Source organism: Arachis stenosperma, chromosome 8 (assembly GCF_014773155.1).
Source record: "Arachis stenosperma cultivar V10309 chromosome 8, arast.V10309.gnm1.PFL2, whole genome shotgun sequence".
Lineage (NCBI taxonomy): Eukaryota > Viridiplantae > Streptophyta > Magnoliopsida > Fabales > Fabaceae > Arachis > Arachis stenosperma.
In genome coordinates, this window is record NC_080384.1 from 48,468,730 (window position 1) to 48,492,015 (window position 23,286).

At 34.1% G+C, this 23,286-nt stretch overlaps 2 long non-coding RNA genes across 2 annotated transcripts; both read left to right on the plus strand.

Annotated features, from left to right (window-relative positions):
- The first annotated feature begins 3,076 nt into the window (after positions 1-3,076).
- LOC130943371 (uncharacterized) lies at positions 3,077-5,252 on the plus strand. Its single transcript, XR_009071786.1, has 3 exons — positions 3,077-3,236; positions 3,327-3,381; positions 5,074-5,252. It is a non-coding gene; the product is annotated as an uncharacterized LOC130943371 (long non-coding RNA).
- Positions 5,253-9,110: 3,858 nt separating this feature from the next.
- LOC130946766 (uncharacterized) lies at positions 9,111-12,016 on the plus strand. The gene is made up of 4 exons (XR_009072354.1): positions 9,111-9,273; positions 9,365-9,419; positions 9,508-9,637; positions 11,737-12,016. It is a non-coding gene; the product is annotated as an uncharacterized LOC130946766 (long non-coding RNA).
- The last annotated feature ends 11,270 nt before the right edge of the window (positions 12,017-23,286 follow it).

Sequence of the window (23,286 nt, forward strand, 5' to 3'; positions counted from 1 at the left end):
CATATATTGCACACCCAAATATTCTTAAATGGGAAACATTTGGCTGCTGGCCAAAAGCTAATTGCATAGGAGAGAATTGATGATAACTTGTTGGCCTCAAACGAATAAGTGCTGCGGCATGTAAAATAGCATGCCCCCAAACCGAGGTTGGGAGATTTGTTCTCATAAGTAAGGGTCTAGCAATTAATTGGAGGCGCTTAATAAGTGATTCTGCTAACCCATTTTGTGTGTGAACATAAGCTACTGGATGTTCAACACTTATTCCATTAGCCATACAATAAGCATCAAAAGCTTGGGAAGTAAATTCACCAGCATTATCAAGACGAATTGCTTTAATTGGATTTTCTGAAAATTGTGCTTTTAATCGAATAATTTGAGCCAGTAATCTCGCAAACGCCAGGTTGCGAGAAGATAATAAGCACACATGTGACCATCTCGAAGATGCGTCTATCAGGACCATAAAATATCTAAAAGATCCACATGGTGGATGAATAGGTCCACATATATCACCTTGAATCCTTTCTAGGAATTCAGGAGACTCAAATCCAATCTTTACTGGTGATGGCCTTAAAATTAACTTTCCCTGAGAACATGCAGCACAACAAAATTCACTAGTTTTAAGAATCTTCTGGTTCTTTAGTGAATGTTCATGAGAGTTTTCAATAATCCTTCTCATCATGGTTGTTCTCGGATGACCCAATCGGTCGTGCCAAGTTATGAACTCATTTGAGCTAGTAAACTTCTGGTTTACAATGGCATGTGATTCAATTGCACTAATCTTGGTATAATACAACCCAGATGAAAGTGAGGGTAATTTTTCTAATATAACTTTCTTATTTGAATCATGAGTTGTGATACATAAATACTCATGATTTCCCTCATTCATAGTCTCAATATGATATCCATTTCGGCGAATATCTTTAAAACTCAACAAGTTTCTTCGAGACTTGGTAGATAACAGTGCATTATTTATTATAAATTTTGTTCCTCCAGGAAACAAAATTATAGCTCTTCCGGAGCCTTCTATCACATTGCCCGAGCCAATAATAGTATTAACATATTTCTCTTTTGGCACAAGATGGGTAAAATATATATTACTTTTAAGATAGTGAACTTGCACTATTTGCAAGACAAATATCTTCAGGATATGTCCTTTCCATTTTTCTTCAAAAACAAATGATAATAATAATAAAATGAGTAGAAGTACATGCACAGTAAAATTATTCACATGAATACTTAACAAACACATACACATATCAAATTATTCCATCATTGATCAAATAGCCAATATTTCCTTCAAAATCCTCAAAGAAATTAGATACATCATACTGAGTGGTGGAATTTTCATCATTTGAAACAAAATTTGTTTCCTTTTCTTTGTCATCCTTTTTCAATGATGCTTGATAAAGATCAACTAGGTGCCTTGGGGTACGACAGGTACGTGACCAATGGCCCTTTCCACCACAATGGAAGCATTAATCCTCAATTGATATACTTTGCCCATTATTTCTTTCTTTATCCCACTTCTGGTGAGATCTTTTCTTGTGAACATAATTCATTTTCCTTCCATAATTTTTCTTGTCATCAAAATCTTGCCATTTACCTCTTCTGGGGTTATAATCTGCCGTATTTACTTCAGGAAATGGGGCGGCGCCAACTGAACGCGCTTCATGATTTATCAAAAGTAACTCATTGTTGCATTCAGCAACAAGAAAGCAAGAAATTAATTCAGAATACTTTTTAATTTCTTTTTCTCAATATTGCTGCTGCAGGAGCACATTCGAGACATGGAAGGTCGAGAAAATTTTCTCTAACATATCGGGCTTGAGGAAGTATCACATGATTGTACCTTTTTTCAAGGTCTTTTCACAGATCTGCAAGATCTTTTAATGTGGGATATTCATTTTTTAATCATACTTCAAGATGACGACAAAGGAAAAATATGGCTTTATCTTTATCCTTCTGGGATATATTATTTTCAGCCTCAATGGTATCTTCAAGATCCATTAAATCAAGATGGATTTCAGCATCTAATATCCATGGTAAATAATTATTTCTAAATATATCAAGAGCATTATATTCAAGATGAAAGAGATTCGACATAATAAAAATTTGTTACCTCGAGTCTTCCTAAAATTTTGTTAGAGCTTCGTGATGATAACGTGTTGTAAAATAACTAAATAAATAAGGAAGAAGTAACAAATATAAAATATGGAAATATAATTAAATAATTCAAATAGTAATATTCACTAGAATTAGTATATCAATATAGTAGATATAATTAATTATTATAATAAAGTATAAGAGGGAGAATAGTATGAAAGAGAGAAGCATATTATAAAAGAAGAGAGAGAAATGCTTTATTGCTTGTCTTTTCATTCAGAGGCTTAAGCCTCTATTTATAATGAAACATTTTCAAACTACATTTAATAGAGTCATCCTTTGGTAAATAGAATTTCATTGGAAATGGGCATCCACATCAGAACTTATCACAACAATGCAATAATTGATAGTTTGATACGATAATTATTGAGTGATACTATGAAAATATTTTATCTTATCCTCGGAAATTAAAATTGTTGACTGATATGCATGTATTACCATCACATAAGTCACAAATTAAATAAAAAATTTAAAATTTAGATTTAAATTTGCATGCTATCATCTACTCGAATTAAAATTATATATAGATTTCAATATTTGACATTATCATAGTTGTTAAATTAAGTAAAACGATTCTAAAAAAAGAAATTTTTTCATACCGAAAAAGTCCAAATTGAAATAGTTTCATTTAATCGAGTCAAGCAATTTGTTTATTGTAAACCCCGATTAAATTAGTAGATAATTAGTCAATAAATTAATTTTTAATAAGGAGGATTAGAAATGTGAAAATTATATTAAATTAGGATAGAGCTCATCGAAACAATAATTTTGACACTAATTTAAAAAAAACGGTCCAAAATTGGACCGAATGGGTCAAACCGGTTGAACCGAACCCGAATCGGGCTACCGATCCAACCGGACCCACACTTTAAATGAACCCACGCATTGCATCTCCCTCATTTCAGCAACGTGACGCTGAAAGCTTGTGTCCAGGGAGAAGAAGAAAAGGGTCCGAACCCTCGTTCCAAGTTCAAGGTGCCGTAACTTTTCGATCCGAGCTCCGACCGTCGCACCGTTTGCGGTCACGCGTCTACCGCGTCGAGCTTTACATTTCTACCGGAACAATTTCATAGGTAAGCCCTTAAATATTCATAGCCACTCTTTCTCCCAATTTTTGAGTTTTGAGAAGGGGTATTGAATTTCTTTGATTTCTGATGTTTTAGGATCCAATTAGCTTGAGGGAAACGTTTACTCTTGCTTATGTGAAGCTTGGGTAAGGTGAGGATACGATAATTCTATTTTAATTTCTTTGAATTTGAGCTTTGAGTATTAAATTGGATATTTATGTGTTATAAATGTATATTAGGTTGTGAATAAATAATTGGAGCTTGAAATTGTGAATACTGGAACTTGGAGAAAGCGGATTAGTTGAGGTTTTGAGGGCTGTGTTTCTTTTAGAAAAATTATCTTGGAATAATACCTGGGAATCGGCTAAAGTATGGTTTAGGTTTCTTGCATTTAATATATAATATTCTGTGAAAACTTAGGCTAGATGACCATAGGATAAGTTGGAATGCAGGTGTATGTTTAATGTTTAGTAATTTGTCGATGAATATATTTGGTTGAAGTTTATTAGATAATTAGTTATTAATTTTGGATGGTGAATGTTGTTATGTTAATTTGGAGAGAATTATGATTAAATGTTATTGTTGATGAACGTAGTTGGTTTGGTGGTTGTTGATTAACTAATAATTTAGTGAATTATTGATTTAAGGTATTTTGTGTTAGAAGCCTGGGATTAGTGAACTATGATCCTTAGTTGAATTTTGGTTGTTGGATTTGAATATTGTATGAGTATAATTGTCGATCTGAGGTAGATTTATTATGGTGACTGTTATGATGATGAGGAATGGTATGTTGAATTGAAAAGGAAGCAGGTTTGGACCCGAAAAGGGTGGCAAAATATGAGTTTTAGAGGAGATGCTGCCGAAATTTTATAAAAATTGGAGATTTTGTTTAGATGATTATTTAAAAGAGATTTAGATTTAAAGGTTATATGGTTTGATTTTGAGTTATTAAGATAGTGAGTATGTTTTAAGTTTGAAGTTTGATTCTTAGAAAAGAATGAATTATGTTTTGAATTGAAACTATTGATGGACGGAATGGGAGGTGTGATAATGAAGGATAAGGATTGAATATGTTTAATGTATGATGATGAATGAGATGCAATTGAGAATGATGTGGATGTTGATGAATTATAATTGAATTATTTACATGGCTTATGAATTTGAATGATCTGAGATATGAGATTCCCTGTATAAAGTGTCGTGGCTTGCCACCACGTGTACCAGGTAGAAAATTCGATACTCTGTTGACCCTACGACGTAAGTGTGACCGGGCACTATATAAATTCCCGGGAATGTTACCCCCATTGAGCAATATTGATTATTTGAGAAAAATCTATGCATAGACTCTTGGGGATGCACGTCGGGGGACAGTCTAAGGACAATTCAGACTTGTCGGGTTGGCTGGATAACCGACAGATGAGCCTCATCAGCCATAGGACAGGCATGCATCATATGCATATTACTTGAATTACTTGCTTGTGTATTAACTGGGTGTGCCTAAATGTACTTGCCATGTTAAATGTATATTTGTTATCTGTAGTATTTGTAACCTTCTTGTGCTTGCCTTGTCTGTTTAGTTGTCTGTGAAAATGCATGATGGAGTTGGAGGTAAGGAGGAATGGCATAATGGGATTTAGATTCAAGGTTAAGTTAAGTTAGGTTTAAATATCCTTAGTAAACCACCTTTTATGCCTTCTGTTTAATACTTTAAGCTCTATAATTTGAGTGTCGGCGTTCTAGGATTGCCTTTGGCATTCCCAGGACCTTATATATTATGTGTGTGGCACCTTTACCATACTGAGAACCTCTGGTTCTCATTCCATACTATGTTGTTATTTTTCAGATGCAGGTCGAGAGGCATCTCGTTAGGCGTCTGGACCCTTGAAGCGGAGTGGTTACAGGGTTATTTTGTTATGCTATGATGTGTATATATGTACTTGGTTTTCTCTCCGCATAACTTGTTCTTTTGATCCTCTTAGAGGTTTATGGAGAGGCAGGATTGTGTATATGTACTTTTGGGTTTTGGATATGTATGTATATATATATATATATATATGTAAATATTCTCCGGCCAGTCTTGACTTCGCAGGCTGAGTTAGGAGCTTGTTATTTTGTATCTTTGGCACTCTATTCCTACTTCTGTTATCATATATTTAACAGTTACGGTTTCCTTAGCACGCAGGTTAACCCGTTCCTTGAGCGTTGCGCTTTTATTTTGCGATTTTATTTCCTCTTTTCTTCAAGGCTCCTAGCATATTATAATTCTTCTGCTATTATATGTACCCATTTTATTTTAGAGGTTATAATACCACACCACCTCTGTTTTACGGCTTAAGCGTAAAGCTTAGTATGGTAGGGTGTTACATTATGGTATCAGAGCAGTTCGTTTCTGTAGAGCCTGGGAGACGAACTGATTATGCTTTTGAGCATACTCTGTGTGTGATTATGTGCTACTTAGGATATCAGACTGGTATGTGTAGCATAAGTATTCGTGAGCATGCAGTTGGGACTTTAAAGCATTAAACTTGAGATATTGAGACTGATCACCTTAATATCAATTGTTTGGTGTGAATAAGGACCAAATGTCAACTCGCGGACGCGGTCGCGGGCGAGGTAGAGGTAGGATAGGCATCGTTACTCCTAGCCCGGTAGGGAATGATCCAGTAGACTTTATGGCTACTCTGGGAAATATGGCTGCAGCTATGCACACAACAGCTGAGGCACTGGCAAATAAGATAAATCAGGGTAATCACAGGAACAATAATGATGAGGACAATCCTATGACACTTGCTATATTTCTGAAAGTTCATCCTCCGACCTTCAGGAAAACCTCAAATCCCACTGATGCAGATAATTGGATTCATGCTATGGAAAGGGCGTTGTAGCCTCAGCAGGTTCCTGAGGAGCAATGGGTTGAGTTTAGAACTTATCAGCTGTAAGGCGAGGCTCAGAATTGGTGGTAGGAAATACGACGTATCCTGCAGGAAGATGATGCTGGGATAACTGGGAGGTTGGTTATCTAAGAATCATATTTTGCTTGATTGTTCTGAGAAGTCAGTACAGTTTATGCCGGAAGGGTCAGAAGCGCCGGTTGTGGTGAATAGTTATTATTTGAATTCTATGATAGTAAACTGTTCTGGAACTGGATGTCAGGGTGTTATGTTATTAACTGTGGGAGTACCAGGTGATGATCAGAGTTTAGAGCAGATTTCGATTGTATTTGGACAAGTTTGTTATTGTCTTCATTGATGATATTCTTGTTTATTCTAAGACTGAAGAGGAGCATGTTGATCACTTGCGAACTGTGCTGCAAATTATGAGAGATAGGAAGTTATATGCTAAGTTATCTAAATATGAATTCTGGAAGAGTGAAGTGAAATTTCTCGGCCACGTGGTGAGTAAGCAGGGAATAGCTGTGGATCCTGCTAAGGTGGAAGCATTGATGAATTGGGAGCGACCAACTTCAGTGACAGAGATCAGGAGTTTCTTAGGTTTGGCGGGGTATTATCGCAGATTCATTAAGGGATTTTCACAGCTCGCCTTACCTTTAACTAAGTTGACTAGGAAGGATACGCCTTTTATCTGGACTCCAGAGTGTGAGGAGAGCTTCCAAGCATTGAAGCACAGATTGACTACTGCACCCGTGTTAGTATTGCCTGAACCAAGTGAACCGTTTGAAGTGTACTGTGATGCATCTCTGAAGGGTTTGGGGTGCGTTCTGATGCAGCACCAGAATGTTGTAGCATATGCCTCACGGCAGTTAAGGCCGCATGAGATGAACTACCCGACACATGATTTGGAACTTGCTGCTGTTGTGTTTGCTTTAAAGATTTGGAGGCACTATCTCTATAGCGTTAAGTTTCATGTCTTCTCAGACCATAAGAGTTTGAAGTATCTTTTTGAGCAGAAAGAGTTAAATATGCGTCAGAGGAGATGGATGGAGCTTCTGAAAGATTATGATTTTGAATTGAATTATCATCCAGGAAAAGCGAACGTTGTGGCGGACGCCTTGAGTCAAAAGTCTTTATATGCAGCTTGGATGATGTTACGGGAGGAAGAATTACTAAGGGCATTTCAAGGATTGAATTTGGGAATTAGAGAAGAATCTGGAATCCTGTGTTTGAGTCAGTTGCAGATTTCAAGTGATTTTAAATCAGAACTTCTAAAGGCTCATCGAGATAGTGAAGCGTTACATAAGGTATTACCAGCAGTTGAACAGGAAAAATAGTGGAGAGTGTCAGAAGGTCGGGATGGTTTATGGAGGTTCAAGAACCGAATTATTGTGCCTAATGTTGGAGACTTGTGACAAAGTATCTTGAAGGAAGCTCATAAGAGTGGATTCTCAATTCAACCAGGGAGTACTAAAATATATCAGGATCTGAAAGCGATGTTCTGGTGGCCAGGTATGTAGAATGATATGGCATTGCACGTATCTAAATGTTTAACGTGTCAGAAGGTTAAGATTGAGCATTAGAGACCATCAGGAACCCTTCAGCCTTTAGAGATTCCACAATGGAAATGGGAGAGTATTGCAATAGATTTTGTGATAGGTTTGCCTAGAATCCGATTTGGTTGTGATGCTATTTGGGTGGTTGTGAATCGACTGACGAAATCGGCTCACTTTCTTCCTATCCGAATAAGTTGTACAATGGAAGAATTAGCTCAAATGTATATTAAAGAGATTGTCAGATTGCATGGTGTGCCTTCTACTATTATATCTGACAGAGATCTCCGTTTTACGTCAAGGTTCTGGGGAGCTTTTCAGTGTGCATTTGGAACTCAGTTGAGTTTGAGTACTGCGTATCACCCTCAGACAGATGGTCAGTCAGAGAGAACTATTCAGACCTTGGAGGATATGCTAAGGGCTTGTGTTTTGGACCAGCCAGCGAGCTGGGATCGGTATATGCCATTAATAGAATTTGCTTATAATAATAGCTATCATGCGAGCATTGGAATGGATCCATATGAGGCTCTGTATGGCAGAAAATGTCAATCCCGTTGTGTTGGTATGAAACTGGAAAAATGAGTTTATTAGGGCCTGAGGTGATAGCTGAAATGACTGAGCAAATAAAGAAGATTCGTAGTCAAATGCTTATAGCCCAAAGCCGCCAGAAAAGTTATGCTGATCAGAGGCAAAAGCCTTTGGAATTCAAAGAAGGAGAACATGTCTTTTTGAAAGTTACACCAACCACTGGAGTGGGAAGAGCTATTAAGACTAAGAAACTGAATCCCCGTTATATTGGACCATTTGAGATCCTGAAGAAAATTGGGCTAGTGGCTTATAGAATCGCCTTACTGCCATATCTTTCAAATTTGCACGACGTGTTCCATGTATCATAGCTTCGGAAGTATACTCCTGACACGAGTCATGTTTTGGAACCAGAACCAATCCAAGTGAGAGAAGATCTAACGCTTCTAGTAATTCCAGTGAGAATTGATGATACTAATATTAAACGATTATGTGGAAAGGAAGTATTATTGGTAAAAGTAGTTTGAAGTCGAGCTGGTATCGAGGAACATACTTGGGAACTCAAATCAGATATGCGAAAGGACTACCCACATCTCTTTTTCAGGTAACTGAATTTGAATTTTGAGGACAAAATTCTTTATTAGGTGGGTAGGATGTAAACTCCGGTTAAATTAGTAGATAATTAGTCAATAAATTAATTTTTAATAAGGAGGATTAGAAATGTGAAAATTATATTAAATTAGGATAGATCTCATCGAAACGAGAATTTTGACACTAATTTAAAAAAAAAAGGTCCAAAATTGGACCGAATGGGTCAAACCGGTTGAACCGGACCCGAATCGGGCTACCGGTCCAACCGGACCCACACTTTAAATGAACCCACGCATTGCATCTCCCTCATTTCAGCAACGTGACGCTGAAAGCTTGCGTCCAGGGAGAAGAAGAAAAGGGTCCGAACCCTCGTTCCAAGTTCAAGGTGCCGTAACTTTTCGATTCGAGCTCCGATCGTCGCACCGTTTGCGGTCACGCGTCTACCGCGTCGAGCTTTACATTTCTACCGGAACAATTTCATAGGTAAGCCCTTAAATATTCATAGCCACTCTTTTCCCCCAATTTTTGAGTTTTGAGAAGGGGTATTGAATTTCTTTGATTTCTGATGTTTTAGGATCCAATTAGTTTGAGAGAAACGTTTACTCTTGCTTATGTGAAGCTTAGGTAAGGTGAGGATACGATAATTCTATTTTATTTTTTTTGAATTTGAGCTTTGAGTATTAAATTGGATATATATGTGTTATAAATGTGTATTAGGTTGTGAATAAATAATTGGAGCTTGAAATTGTGAATATTGGAACTTGGAGAAAGCGGATTAGTTGAGGTTTTGAGGGCTGTGTTTCTTTTAGAAAAATTGTCTTGGAATAATACTTGGGAATCGGCTAAGGTATGGTTTAGGTTTCTTGCATTTAATATATAATGTTCTGTGAAAACTTAGGCTAGATGACCATAGGATAAGTTGGAATGCAGGTGTATGTTTAATGTTTAGTAATTTGTCGATGAATATATTGTTGGGCCAACCGTGGAGAGCTATCGACCACCAGGGAGACTTCGGGGAGGAATCAAGTGAGAGAACATAAGATGAGAAGACACCACATCCAACTCAAAACCTTAAGGTGTCAAGTTAATGGGTCTCTCATCTTATAAACTCTTCACTCTTCCATGCTTTCTTAGATGTGGGACTAACTTCAACACTCCTCACACTTGCAACACTAACAATCTCCCCCTCAAGTGTGAGCCTCCACATCAAGCATCAACTCCCCTCTAGCTCCTCCACCACCACGAGTATTCGTCCATCACACCACCGCAAAACACCGCGTGACACGCCGCCCGGACCACCTTTGTCGGGAAGACTTTCGATGCTTCACCTTGAATACTCCTTAAACCAGACCGATTAAACCATCGGCTCTGATACCACTTGTTGGGCCAACCGTGGAGAGCTATCGACCACCAGGGAGACTTCGGGGAGGAATCAAGTGAGAGAACATAAGATGAGAAGATACCACATCCAACTCAAAACCTTAAGGTGTCAAGTTAATGGGTCTCTCATCTTATAAACTCTTCACTCTTCCATGCTTTCTTAGATGTGGGACTAACTTCAACACTCCTCACACTTGCAACACTAACATATATTTGGTTGAAGTTTATTGGATAATTAGTTATTAATTTTGGATGGTGAATGTTGTTATGTTAATTTGGAGAGAATTATGGTTAAATGTTATTGTTGATGAACGTAGTTGGTTTGGTGCTTGTTGATTAACTAATAATTTAGTGAATTATTGATTTAAGGTATTTTGTGTTAGAAGCCTGGGATTAGTGAACTATGATCCTTAGTTGAATTTTGGTTGTTGGATTTGAATATTGTATGAGTATAATTGTCGATCTGAGGTAGATTTATTATGGTGACTGTTATGATGATGAGGAATGGTATGTTGAATTGAAAAGGAAGCAGGTTTGGACCCGAAAAGGGTGGCAAAATATGAGTTTTAGAGGAGATGCTGCCGAAATTTTATAAAAAATTGGAGATTTTGTTTAGATGATTATTTAAAAGAGATTTAGATTTAAAGGTTATATGGTTTGATTTTGAGTTATTAAGAAAATGAGTATGTTATAAGTTTGAAGTTTGATTCTTAGAAAAGAATGAATTATGTTTTGAATTAGAACTATTGATGGACGGAATGGGAGGTGTGATAATGAAGGATAAGGATTGAATATGTTTAATGTATGATGATGAATGAGATGCAATTGAGAATGATGTGGATGTTGATGAATTATAATTGAATTATTTACATGGCTTATGAATTTGAATGATCTGAGATACGAGATTCCCTGGATAAAGTGTCGTGGCTTGCCACCACGTGTACCAGGTAGAAAACTCGATACTCTGTTGACCCTACGACGTAAGTGTGACCGGGCACTATATAAATTCCCGGGAATGTTACCCCCATTGAGCAATATTGATTATTTGAGAAAAAGCTATGCATAGACTCTTGGGGATGCACGTCGGGGGACAGTCTAAGGACAATTCAGACTTGTCGGGTTGGCTGGATAACCGACAGATGAGCCTCATCAGCCATAGGACAGGCATGCATCATATGCATATTACTTGAATTACTTGCTTGTGTATTAACTGGGTGTGCCTAAATGTACTTGCCATGTTAAATGTATATTTGTTATCTGTAGTATTTGTAACCTTCTTGTGCTTGCCTTGTCTGTTTAGTTGTCTGTGAAAATGCATGATGGAGTTGGAGGTAAGGAGGAATGGCATAATGGGATTTAGATTCAAGGTTAAGTTAAGTTAGGTTTAAATATCCTTAGTAAACCACCTTTTATGCCTTCTGTTTAATACTTTAAGCTCTATAATTTGAGTGTCGGCGTTCTAGGATTGCCTTTGGCATTCCCAGGACCTTATATATTATGTGTGTGGCACCTTTACCATACTGAGAACCTCTGGTTCTCATTCCATACTATGTTGTTATTTTTCAGATGCAGGTCGAGAGGCATCTCGTTAGGCGTCTGGACCCTTGAAGCGGAGTGGTTACAGGGTTATTTTGTTATGCTATGATGTGTATATATGTACTTGGTTTTCTCTCCGCATAACTTGTTCTTTTGATCCTCTTAGAGGTTTATGGAGAGGCAGGATTGTGTATATGTACTTTTGGGTTTTGGATATGTATGTATATATATATATATGTAAATATTCTCCGGCCAGTCTTGACTTCGCAGGCTGAGTTAGGAGCTTGTTATTTTGTATCTTTGGTACTCTATTCCTACTTCTGTTATCATATATTTAACAATTACAGTTTCCTTAGCACGCAGGTTAACCCGTTCTTTGAGCGTTGCGCTTTTATTTTGCGATTTTGTTTCCTCTTTTCTTCAAGGCTCCTAGCATATTATAATTTTTCTGCTATTATATGTACCCATTTTATTTTAGAGGTTGTAATACCACACCACCTCTATTTTACGGCTTAAGTGTAAAGCTTAGTGTGGTAGAGTGTTACATTTATCATGTATTAAATCATCTTTGAACATTTGAATATACTCTGAAAGTTCAATTAAAATATCTATAGCTTTAAAATATAATAGTCTATGTTGGTTATTAATTTGGTCATCATGGATAGAATCATGTATGAGAAAGTAAATTTAGTAGTTTATATTTCCAGCATAATTTTAATGTTAAAAATTTAATATTGATATTCTGGAAAAGGATTTTCTTGAAATAATTATGTTTTTTATATAAAGTTCCAATATCTGTTATGTGTTAATTTATTCTTCTTAAAATATTCCCAAATGAAGTTAAAGAGAGACAAGGAAATTAAAGAATAAAAATAATAAAAATTGAAACAAGGATGATTACTTGGTTGGTATTATAGTATATAAGTTTTAAATTCACAAATAATTTGTTTAAGATTATTTATTCATATAAACACTTTAATAATATTCTAAAATAGTATGAGGTGGGATATAATAAGTATAGCTTGTTGAGGGAGTATGAAGTATAACATGATCTATTTAAGTAGCGTTTGAACGAGAGATTAAAATTAAGAAACAGAAATTTAAGTATTTATGTAAAATGTACAAAATTAAATTATATCTCAGTATTTTTATTTGGTTTAAAATGAAAACAAAGACTAAAATAAATGAAATTACTAAATTATCCTTGTTTATTAAAATGAAAAACACAGAAAATCCTAACCGTATACAGCTGCCATCCGTTTCCCCTTCATGATTTGTTAATAACAAATTTAGAACAAAACCAAGAACAAATATAAAGTAGAACCAAAAAAATTAAAATCAAATAATTAGAACAACACCAAAATAATTAGAACCAAGAACAAATTTATATCAGAATAAAAAATCAAATTAAAAAGAGAAAATAGAACACAACATAACCTTTCAAGATGTAGACAATATACAAGTGAATAAAAATGCTAATTCTAGTTCTCTTTGCACCTATTGTTGTTTAGCTAAGTCCCATAGATTAGCTTATAATCACCCTCTTGCTTTAGTTGTTTCTGATGTTTGGGGCCCTGCTCCCCTTTCTTCTCATAATGGATATCGTTTTTATGTTTCCTTTATTGATGTGTACTCTAGACACACTAATTAAGGGATATAAGTGTTTGTCTAAAAGTGGCAAACTTTACATTTATAGAGATGTTGCTTTTGATGAATCAACCTTTCCTAGTCTCCTTTTTTTCTCTGTTAGTATTGCAAGTGTGAGAAGTGTTGAAGTTAGTCCCACATTTAAGAAAGCATAGAAGAGTGAGGAGTTTATAAGATGAGAGACCCATTAACTTGACACCTTAAGGTTTTGAGCTGGATGTGGTGTTTTCTCATTTTATGTTCTCTCACTTGATTCCTCCCCGAAAGCTCCCCACGGTTGGCCCAACAAGTGGTATATCTTCTATACCACCGTCCTCTCATGATCCTTTATCATCAAATTTTGTTCATGATTCAAACTCTCATCATTCTATCTGAGACTTCTATCTTACCTACCTCCACTACTCCTCAAACTATTCTTATTTCTTCTACTGAGATTGCCTTACCCATTTCTTCATCTAACTTGAATACTTCAAATACTCATCATATGTTGACAAGATCTAAAAACAGGCAATTTAAAACCAAACTTGATGGCACTTTACATGAAGTTATATATATGCAGCAGCCATCTGGATTTCAACACACTAATCCTAAGCTTGTTTGTAAGTTAACTAAAGCACTCTATGGCTTGAAACAAACCCCACGTGCATGGTATCTCACATTAACAACTACTTAGTCTAAATTTGGTTTCTCATGCACTCGGTCGGACCCTTCTTTATTCTTTAAATTTTCAGGACATCATGTTACATATATACTCATTTATGTAGTAATGTAGATGATATGTTGGTTACGGGTAGCAATGAAAAGGAAATTCAAACAATTCTTGCTCAACTTCATTCTACCTTTTTTATTAAAAGATTTAGGTGATATCAATTTTTTCTTAGGCATTGAAGCCACATATCATTCATGTCAAACTAAGTATATACATGAACTTTTAGAAAAATCTGGTATGCAGCATTCCAAACCCATGGTTACACCTATGCTCAGTTCTAACCGGTTGACAGCAACATATGGCAAATTGTTTGATGATCCAACACTTTTCCGCTCCTTGCTGGGAAGGGCTACGATATGTAATCATCACTAGACCGGATATTGCATATTCAGTCAATAAACTTAGTCAATATATGGCTTCTCTCAAGCAAGAACATTGCTTTTTGAGATATTTGCATTATTGCTGCTGATCATATGTAATGCAAAATGTACATAATGCTTAATTTTCCTAATACTTAATTGTTCTCTCTTTCCTAGTCATCTGTGCTTTTTGAGATATTTGCATTATTGCTGATGATCATATTAAATGATAAACTCACTGCTTTCTATTTCGGAATACATGATGCATTTTAAATAATTAATTGAACTAATAGTCCACAGGTATTATGTCAAAAGAAACATTTTGAAGTTTCACATAAAGTTAGAATGACTCTTGTTTCAAAAATTTAGTTTAAAAATTTGATTTTGAATCATATTTATATATTATTGATTGATTACATTATTGATTAGGTTAAGAAAATAATAAGAATGATGATGAAGGAAAATAATGATGTTATGTTTAATTTTTTGTAATGTCATTCCTGACATGATTTTTTTTATTATATGTTTGTATGAATTTAGGGAGAAAAATAACATTATCAGAATAGGTCATGTTCCTAAACAAAATAAGCTAATGTGGTAGTCAGTTTTAACTGAAGTGCTATAAAGGGGTTCTATGAGTCTATTCTTTTAAAGATGATCATTTCGACAAAATATAATAATACATGCATATGGAGTAAAGAAATTTACAAGTTTCATTCATATATGATAATGTATAAATGTACTATTCTGGACAGAACCCAGACTAAAACAAAACATAGGTGAGCAAAAAGTAAAGAACAAGAAGTGGAAACCTAAAATCTAATGGGTGACTTTATCAACATTTTCTTCCAATACATATTTACATAACCAAACCATTATCTCCAGCACAAGCAACATAGTTTAGTGTAGTCAGTTCTACTCAATCTATTATTTGTGTCATCAAAGGTGAAATTCCCATGTAATCTGGTTAATACTACAGGGAAACTTCTGCATGTAGACATCAACATTTAAGTTCCGATTCACTTGCCACTGGCCACGTATCTGTGATGACTGACAGGGCCGTTTCGAGTCAGGCTGATGTTCCAACTTCCGACCTATCCACGTTATCACATCTTCTGACAAACTGGTCTAAGAGTTCTCTGCTTTGAAGGGCTATGCTCAATAGTAGTATGCTTTGCAGGGCTACTCAATGGCTGATTATTTGACACAGCTAAGGTGTTCTCATGGCCATCTAACATCTGATTTTTCTCAAAAACATCAAAAAGTAACTCTCAAATACTACTTGAGTATAAATCTTGACAAAATATAAATATAAACCAGAATAGAAACCTTGAAACTAAGCATTATGTACATTTTGCATTACATATGATAGTTCAAGAAGATGTAGAAATGTACCTGCCCCAAATTATCCAGTTTGAATTGCACCACATCCCTAAGATGTAAAAATTTAGATCATCAATGCATAATAAATGTTAAGTAATTGGTATACCAAGCAGCAAAAGACTGCAGAAATAACAGAACCTACCATATGATGTCATCAACCGTATCATTTGCCAACAGGTAGTATATATTTATTACTGATGAGACCTGTAAACAAGAACTAACTACTCAAAGAACCAGAAGAGTGCATGTTGCCTTTGTTACTCAAAAATTTAGATATGAGAGTTCTTTTCATTTGAGATTATCTGTTTTCTTAATGTTGTTATGCAACTAGTAACAACTGTCTCCTTTGTACTTAATGAGTGTGAGAATACCTGGCCAATTCTATGAGCACAATCTTCGGCCTGAATTAGGTCACTTGGAGTCCAGGATTGTTCTGCAAAGATAACTAACTGTGCTTGCAGCAGTTAGGCTAAGGTTAATCCAACTCCTCCAGCCTTAATGGATAGCCGCATGATAACGTCACATGAAATCATTATCTCAAGCAAAAATACTAACCAATACAACAGAAAAGATGCTTATAACGGAAACACATGGAAGAAATGCACAACGGAAAATCATGCATCATACAAGCACACCAATCAAAGGAGATGGGTGAGAAACTAGAGTTGAGAACCTAACTTGACTTTCTTATCGTACATACAGCTGCAGTCACTAATTATTTATTGACATTTTATTGCTTTGAAGCAGTGGAGGGGAGCAATACCTCAATGACAGTTCCAAGATATTCAAGAACAACGGGAATCTTGGCATCTGCAGAATTAGTATATATCTGGAATCGAATATATCATGATTCAGTTTTGATCATATACCAGTCAAAATGATTTAAACTACTCCAATATTGGCCAAGGCCTGAGAAAATGTTGCAGTAAAAACTATAGACCTATCATAGTTCTAGGTAATAAGACAAACTTCCAAACAAATTGGACAAGTCAAGATTATCTTCAGGGCTTCTTCTATACAAACCTTGTTAATCAGATTCTTTTGAGTAAATTTAAGAGATTCAAACTCATCTTTTGATTTGGCAGACTTAATTTTGGCTTTTACCACCTCCAACTGCAGTATGAAAAAAAAGAAACCAATATTGATTAGATTTTACCACCTCAGACGCGAACCATAGATGGAGAGCACATATTACCATTTCCAAATCAAATAACCTAATTTTAGAAAGGAAACTTACCACAATCTTACCAATAAAAGTGGAAGTTTTAGTAAAATACTCATAATCTAAAACAACAATCACATAATTCAAATAAATGAAATCAACAGTCCACTTTTTCGAAATCACATAGTTCAAATAAATAAGCATGTTATCAAGACATACAAGAATTTGTCTACTTCACATTGTATTCAAAGCATGAAAAGTATATCTAACTGAAATTGAAACCCAAGTAATATGAATACTTATATCTAATATATATACAGGAGATATTTAAGTCTTAGTGAAAAATTAATAACAACTTTAATTTCAACTTGTAAGAATAGTCATCACAGCTGACTTTTACACTATCAGTTATTGTACTAAGTTTTTTTCACAAGTCACAACTATTTATACATGTGTTACTCTAAGAACTATTTATACTTCATCATCTTGGTCTATACAAATATCATAAATCTATAGAGTAAAATCAAAGTAATAAAATAAAATCAACAATAATTATTTTACATTGCTTTCGTTTACATATATGTCGTGCAGAAAATATTTTAGATTAAAATAAATATTAAAACACATTTAGAATAAAAAGTTGCTAGATCCATCATAAACTCAGACTTTTAATCAAGCTTGCATGCTTCAAAAGCTACTATATTTTCCAATTTTTTTAAATATTCCAAACTATCACTCAACCAAAATGAACAGACATGTATAAAGCTACTAAACTTAAGCAATTAACTTTCTTACCATTCCAATACTTTAGAGGTGTTCAACTTTCTTTGTGAAGGTTTTTAAGTTGTTTTATTACCACAATCTTCCATCCAAAATATGAGAGATAGGAATATAAAAAATTTAAAATGAAACTCATGGTTTTCAGTGGCTAAGAGAAGGAGTTGAATCTTAGCCCCTTTTTCTTTCAATTACACTTGCTGGTCTTTGTAACAACTTCAGGAGACTTTTTGATTTTTGTCTCGTCCCAAGCCACGAGACTTTTTCGTTTTGTCTCGTTACTTGTCACGAGATATTTTTCGGCTTTATCTCCTGGGCAGCAGAAACAAAATTTAAGTAGAAGAGGAAGAAATAGTACACCAATATATATCCTGGTTCAGCTGCTAAGTGCAGTGCAGCCTACATCCAGTCTCCATCACAACAATGATAGAATTTCAACTTTGATTACATGCACCAATTCTCCCTAGGAACTACCCTTCCTATCTGGGACAAGTCCAGAATTCTAAACCCAATCCTGAACTTGACTTGGTCGCTGCCAAGCTTTCAACTATAAAGTGCTAACCCAACTTACAAGGGGATTCCCACATAATCATGGAACACAACATAGATGTACAAAGGAACTCTAAGGACATCTATGGCTTTTTCTTTTAATTTTGCACTCTCTGCTTTTTTCCGCTCTATGGCTTTTTCATACAAACCTCATTGTTTGCCTTTTTCCATGAGACTCAAGACATGACAAAATTAAATAGAAAAATTACAAAATGGAATACATTGAAGGAGAAGAGAAATATGTTAGCTCAGGTAGCTCTGAGAACACTGTGCCTCGCACTCTCACACTTTCTCCTTACTTCAACCCGTGGCTGTTCTCTCTTTTTATAGAAGAGGGAAGCCTCCACCTTTAAAGCCAAAAACCAAGCCAACTTCTTCTTCTCCAAGAACAAAAACCGGTTCGGCCAGAAAGAGAGAAGAGGTAACTCACGCATAAACCAACATGCAAATACCTCTAGTCCTTCCTTAGTCATCACTCTTCATCAATCCGAGCGCTCCATCCTTGGCTTCCTCTCCAAGATGGATTTCTGGCCCTTGATGCTTCATGATAATGATTGCTTCATCTGCTCCAATCTCTACCTCCTCAATCACTTCGTCACTCTAGCTACTTCCTGTGGTGGTTGAGTAGAATCAGAGACAAGTCATGCCTCCAAAGATCTCCTACTTACTGGCCGAATCTCCTTCTACTTTTTTTAGTATGAAGGATCCGAGATTACCTCACCAAATTTTACTACATTTGGTGATTATCTCAGCCACAACATACTTTTAGTTTTCTTTTCCGTGCCATCAACTCGATGGTCTTTAGGCTTGCTTTCCCTTCCTTTCGGTAGCTTCATGTAGCTTCCATGGCTTCCACAATTTCTGTTGAAGTGACCGAAACTTGAAGAGGGAAGAGAGAGAAGAGAAAAATTGAATCACTCTTAATGGAGGTAAGAAAGAGAATGAAAATAAATTAATTGTTTCCAAAGCCCATGACTAGAAGGGGTAACACACTTAAGACAATCAAATCACTTTTTCACTTTTTCTTTCCTATTTTCAATGTCTGCATTAATTCCACTTGATAAAATTTGAATTCCACTAAATAAAGGAAGTGGCATCCTTGGAAGCATGCATGCTTCCCTCTTTCTCATTTTTCAATTTTGAACCAAGCTAGTAGATCTCTTTCAGTATGAATTTGGGCTATTACTAATGATTAAAATCTGGTCCAACTTCATAACAAAAATTCAGCCACAAGGATCAAAATAATTTGTATCAATGCTGAATATATTCTATTGGGCTTGCTGGATTTTTCTTTTCTTTTTGGCCCATTATAAAACCTGCATCACAAAATTATTAATTAACATATGTTAAATGAAAATCAAATTAATAATTTTGTAATTCATTATTTCAATAATGTTTGTTCATCATCAAAATTAAATTAGAGTTTTCCAAACTCATCAGAAACTTAAATTATAGCGAAAACTAATTATTATCAAAGCCTCTCATCATCTTTCATAGCAAAAGATCTATTACTTTTACAGAACAATAAAATATGTAAATCTCAATTATTCAATTTTTTTTGTTATTTATATGCTCATATACTAAGTGTAATGTCAAAAACAAAAATTATTTGTCTTCTTAAATATTATTCTCTTAATCATTAAATAAAAAAAAATCTTTTTTCTGCAGTTACTTTTTATGTTTTCTTTTAAGAATTATATTTAAATGTATAAAAAACATAGACTAAGATTTACAATCTGAATTTAAAATTTATATAAAATAAAAACAGTTATTCTAAACTAAGAGATATACCTTAAAAGCAGAGTCATTTCCTTCAAGCTTCCTGTGTTTTTTCAAGAGTACTTTTGAGAGTTTTGATCTAATTTATTTTCAATTGCATCTATCAGTTACAGAAAGAACCTACACCACGATTCCAGTCAAAAAATGATAATGCCTTAGGGAATGAGATGATTGGAAAAAATAATACCAGTTAAAATATAAGAAAATAAGACTCAAGACATGAACACAATTAAACAAAACAAAAGATACAATATTTACAAATTCAAAGTATGAACATTACATCTTCATAACTTGTCAAGAAATAATCCTTAGACAAATCAACTTGAGAAGCAGACTGAAAAAACAATATTTATAAGAAGAGATTGACATGTTTATCGCTTAAAATAACCGAGCAACAATGCTACATGAATACATGTTGAAATTCAAAGTGACGCAACATATAAGTGGCAAGGGTGCTAATGGCAACTAAACCATTAACCATATATGGTCCCTAAGTTAAAATTCGAAGCATTTGCAGTTTGAAGCACAAACTTATGCATGATGATGAATTGAATATTTTACATATGAAAACACCATTTATTTATTTTTCCTCTTCTGCTTTCAGTTTTACACCAATATGCCTCATACCAAAAGTAATTAAGTCAACTTCAAATCATATACAAGTTAGAAACACATCTAGATGTGATTATCCAAACAGTTCTTTCCTAATCTTACACAGGATCAAGTTCTAACAAAACATTATGATCAAGACTTTAATATAATTTAATTTCCATAACATACGTCCTTTACCCAGACTATAGCAGCATCAAATCTTATAAAAGAAGATCACACGGTGCAGCCATGACTTCTAAAAAAAATCACTTTTATATATGATTTGTACTTAAATATCTTTAATATAAAGTGTGTTCAAAGATCCTAAAAGCATACAATTGCAATGACCCGAATGATTTATTTACCATTATACAATCTCCCTAAAATCATTTCTATATATTAAAAGAATTCAAGGAACAATTTTTAATATACAATTCCTATCAATGTTTTGCAATTTCCTTTTTCTCTCATTTATTTTTCATTCCATTCATCTCTTCTTCCTATACCACATTCATATATAGAAATATGGAAGAAAAAAGTTATTTTAAAAGGAAAAGGAAAAGATTGGCTGAAATAAAATAAAAAACATTGGCTTCTTATGCTTTATTTTTCATGTAAAAAGAAAGACACTTAAACTCCATTTAAAATAAATTGCATATTAATTGATAGATAGATACTATATAACCAAATATAAATTTTCATCATACATGAATATTATCTGATTCGGTCCATGATTCTATTCTTTAACTGATATGATCATCAATCTATATATATCCAAAAAATGTGATTGTTAGTGTGTAATCTATATCAATTCTCTTCTCCCTCCATTGCATATATAGCATTATGAAATTATGCTAATAATAATTGTGTACCAAGTGATTATCATACGAGAACACCAAGTCATAGAATAAAGATATAACAAATAGCAAATCATTCATTAAAAGAATATGACTAAGTGCTGAAACAATCTGTGTGCCAGGCAAGACTTACATTACATGCATGGCATATTGAAGAATATGTTAAGTGAAACTCTTAAATTCATAGCTACATGAGTATATCCTGCATAATTCCATACATTAAAAGAACGTGAGATACTTTTTCATTATACATTGCTGTAAACAATGCCATATATATTATTTGTTAATCTTATAGTCATTGTCATACTCATGATGATGAATTTCTTTCAATTTGCTCTTAGTAGATTTGGTTACTACACAATCTCTTGTCATAGAGAATAGAGAATAACACACTTCTGACTTTTGGAATATAAAGCAAACTACATCATGTTTAATATTTTATCCAAAAGATGCTTACCTAACCAATTCTTGGCCCCACTTGATTTATGCAATTTTTGACACAATAGGATAGCACAAATAATACAAGGGAGCCGCTCAGATAAAAGAAGTTAAAAACATTTTTTTAATGTTTTTTAGTAATTAAAATTTAATATATATAATTGATTAAATCATATTATTTTATTAAAATTAGGCTAAACAAATTAATTTGACCGAAAAAATAGTTAATCAAATTTTAAATTGGTCTAAATTAATATAATTTTTTATAAAAAATGACTACAATACCCTTATTATAGAAAATGATTAAAATACTCCTATTATATATATTAATTTTAAAAATTCTAAATTCTAGCATTTTACTTATAGGGTTAGCATTTAGGATTTTTAAATATATATATATATATATATATATATATATATATATATGAGTCTTTTAGTTATTTTCTATAATAAGGATATTGTAGTCATAGATCGATTCAAGATTTGATTCACTAATTTTTTGTCAAATTAATATATCTGACTTATTTTAACAAAAATAACATGATTTAATTAATTATATGTGTTAAATTTTAATTACTAGAAAACATCTTTAAAAAAATGTTTTAGACGTTTTTAAGTGAGTATCTCCCATAATATAATAATTAAAAATGAGATTATTAGTAGCACAACAACTACATCATCTCCAAGGATCAATGGCGCAAATTGAACGATGAACAGCTTAAGCAATATAATCTATGCTAAAAATAAAATCATGTATATTGAATACACATAAAAGTTTAAATTAGAGAGGGAAGAACAACACAAAAGTCAAGAGAGAGCAATTGAAATGTTTGTTTCACAAGCAGAATCATTCATACCGCTTGAGCAGGCGTAGTTTCAGCAAGAACACCTTGCCAGCAAATTTCACGCCTTGAGCTTTGCAAGGGAAGTTATTCCTTAAAAAAGGAATCAAGTTAAGTTTTTTCTTAGAAAAAACATTTTAATAATATAATAGTTATTTTAGTTTTTTTTTTCCTTCTAGTTACTATATTTATTATCACATGCACCACGGTATAAAACTACTTTGCTGTTTATATTTAATTGATCGATTTAGAAAAGTTGTATCCTATCTTAATTTATGCAATTGTATGTAAAACAAAACTATATCTAATATGGATTGGCAATTTGGATTCCATTGAATTGAAAAGCCTGCCAATTGGGCCCATGGAGATGCTAATGAAGTAATGATGAAACCTGAAAACCTACATATAAATAGCATAGAATAGATGGATCGATCTAGCAAGTTGCAACATAAATTCAAATTGAAACTGAGCGGCTAGGGCTGACGAT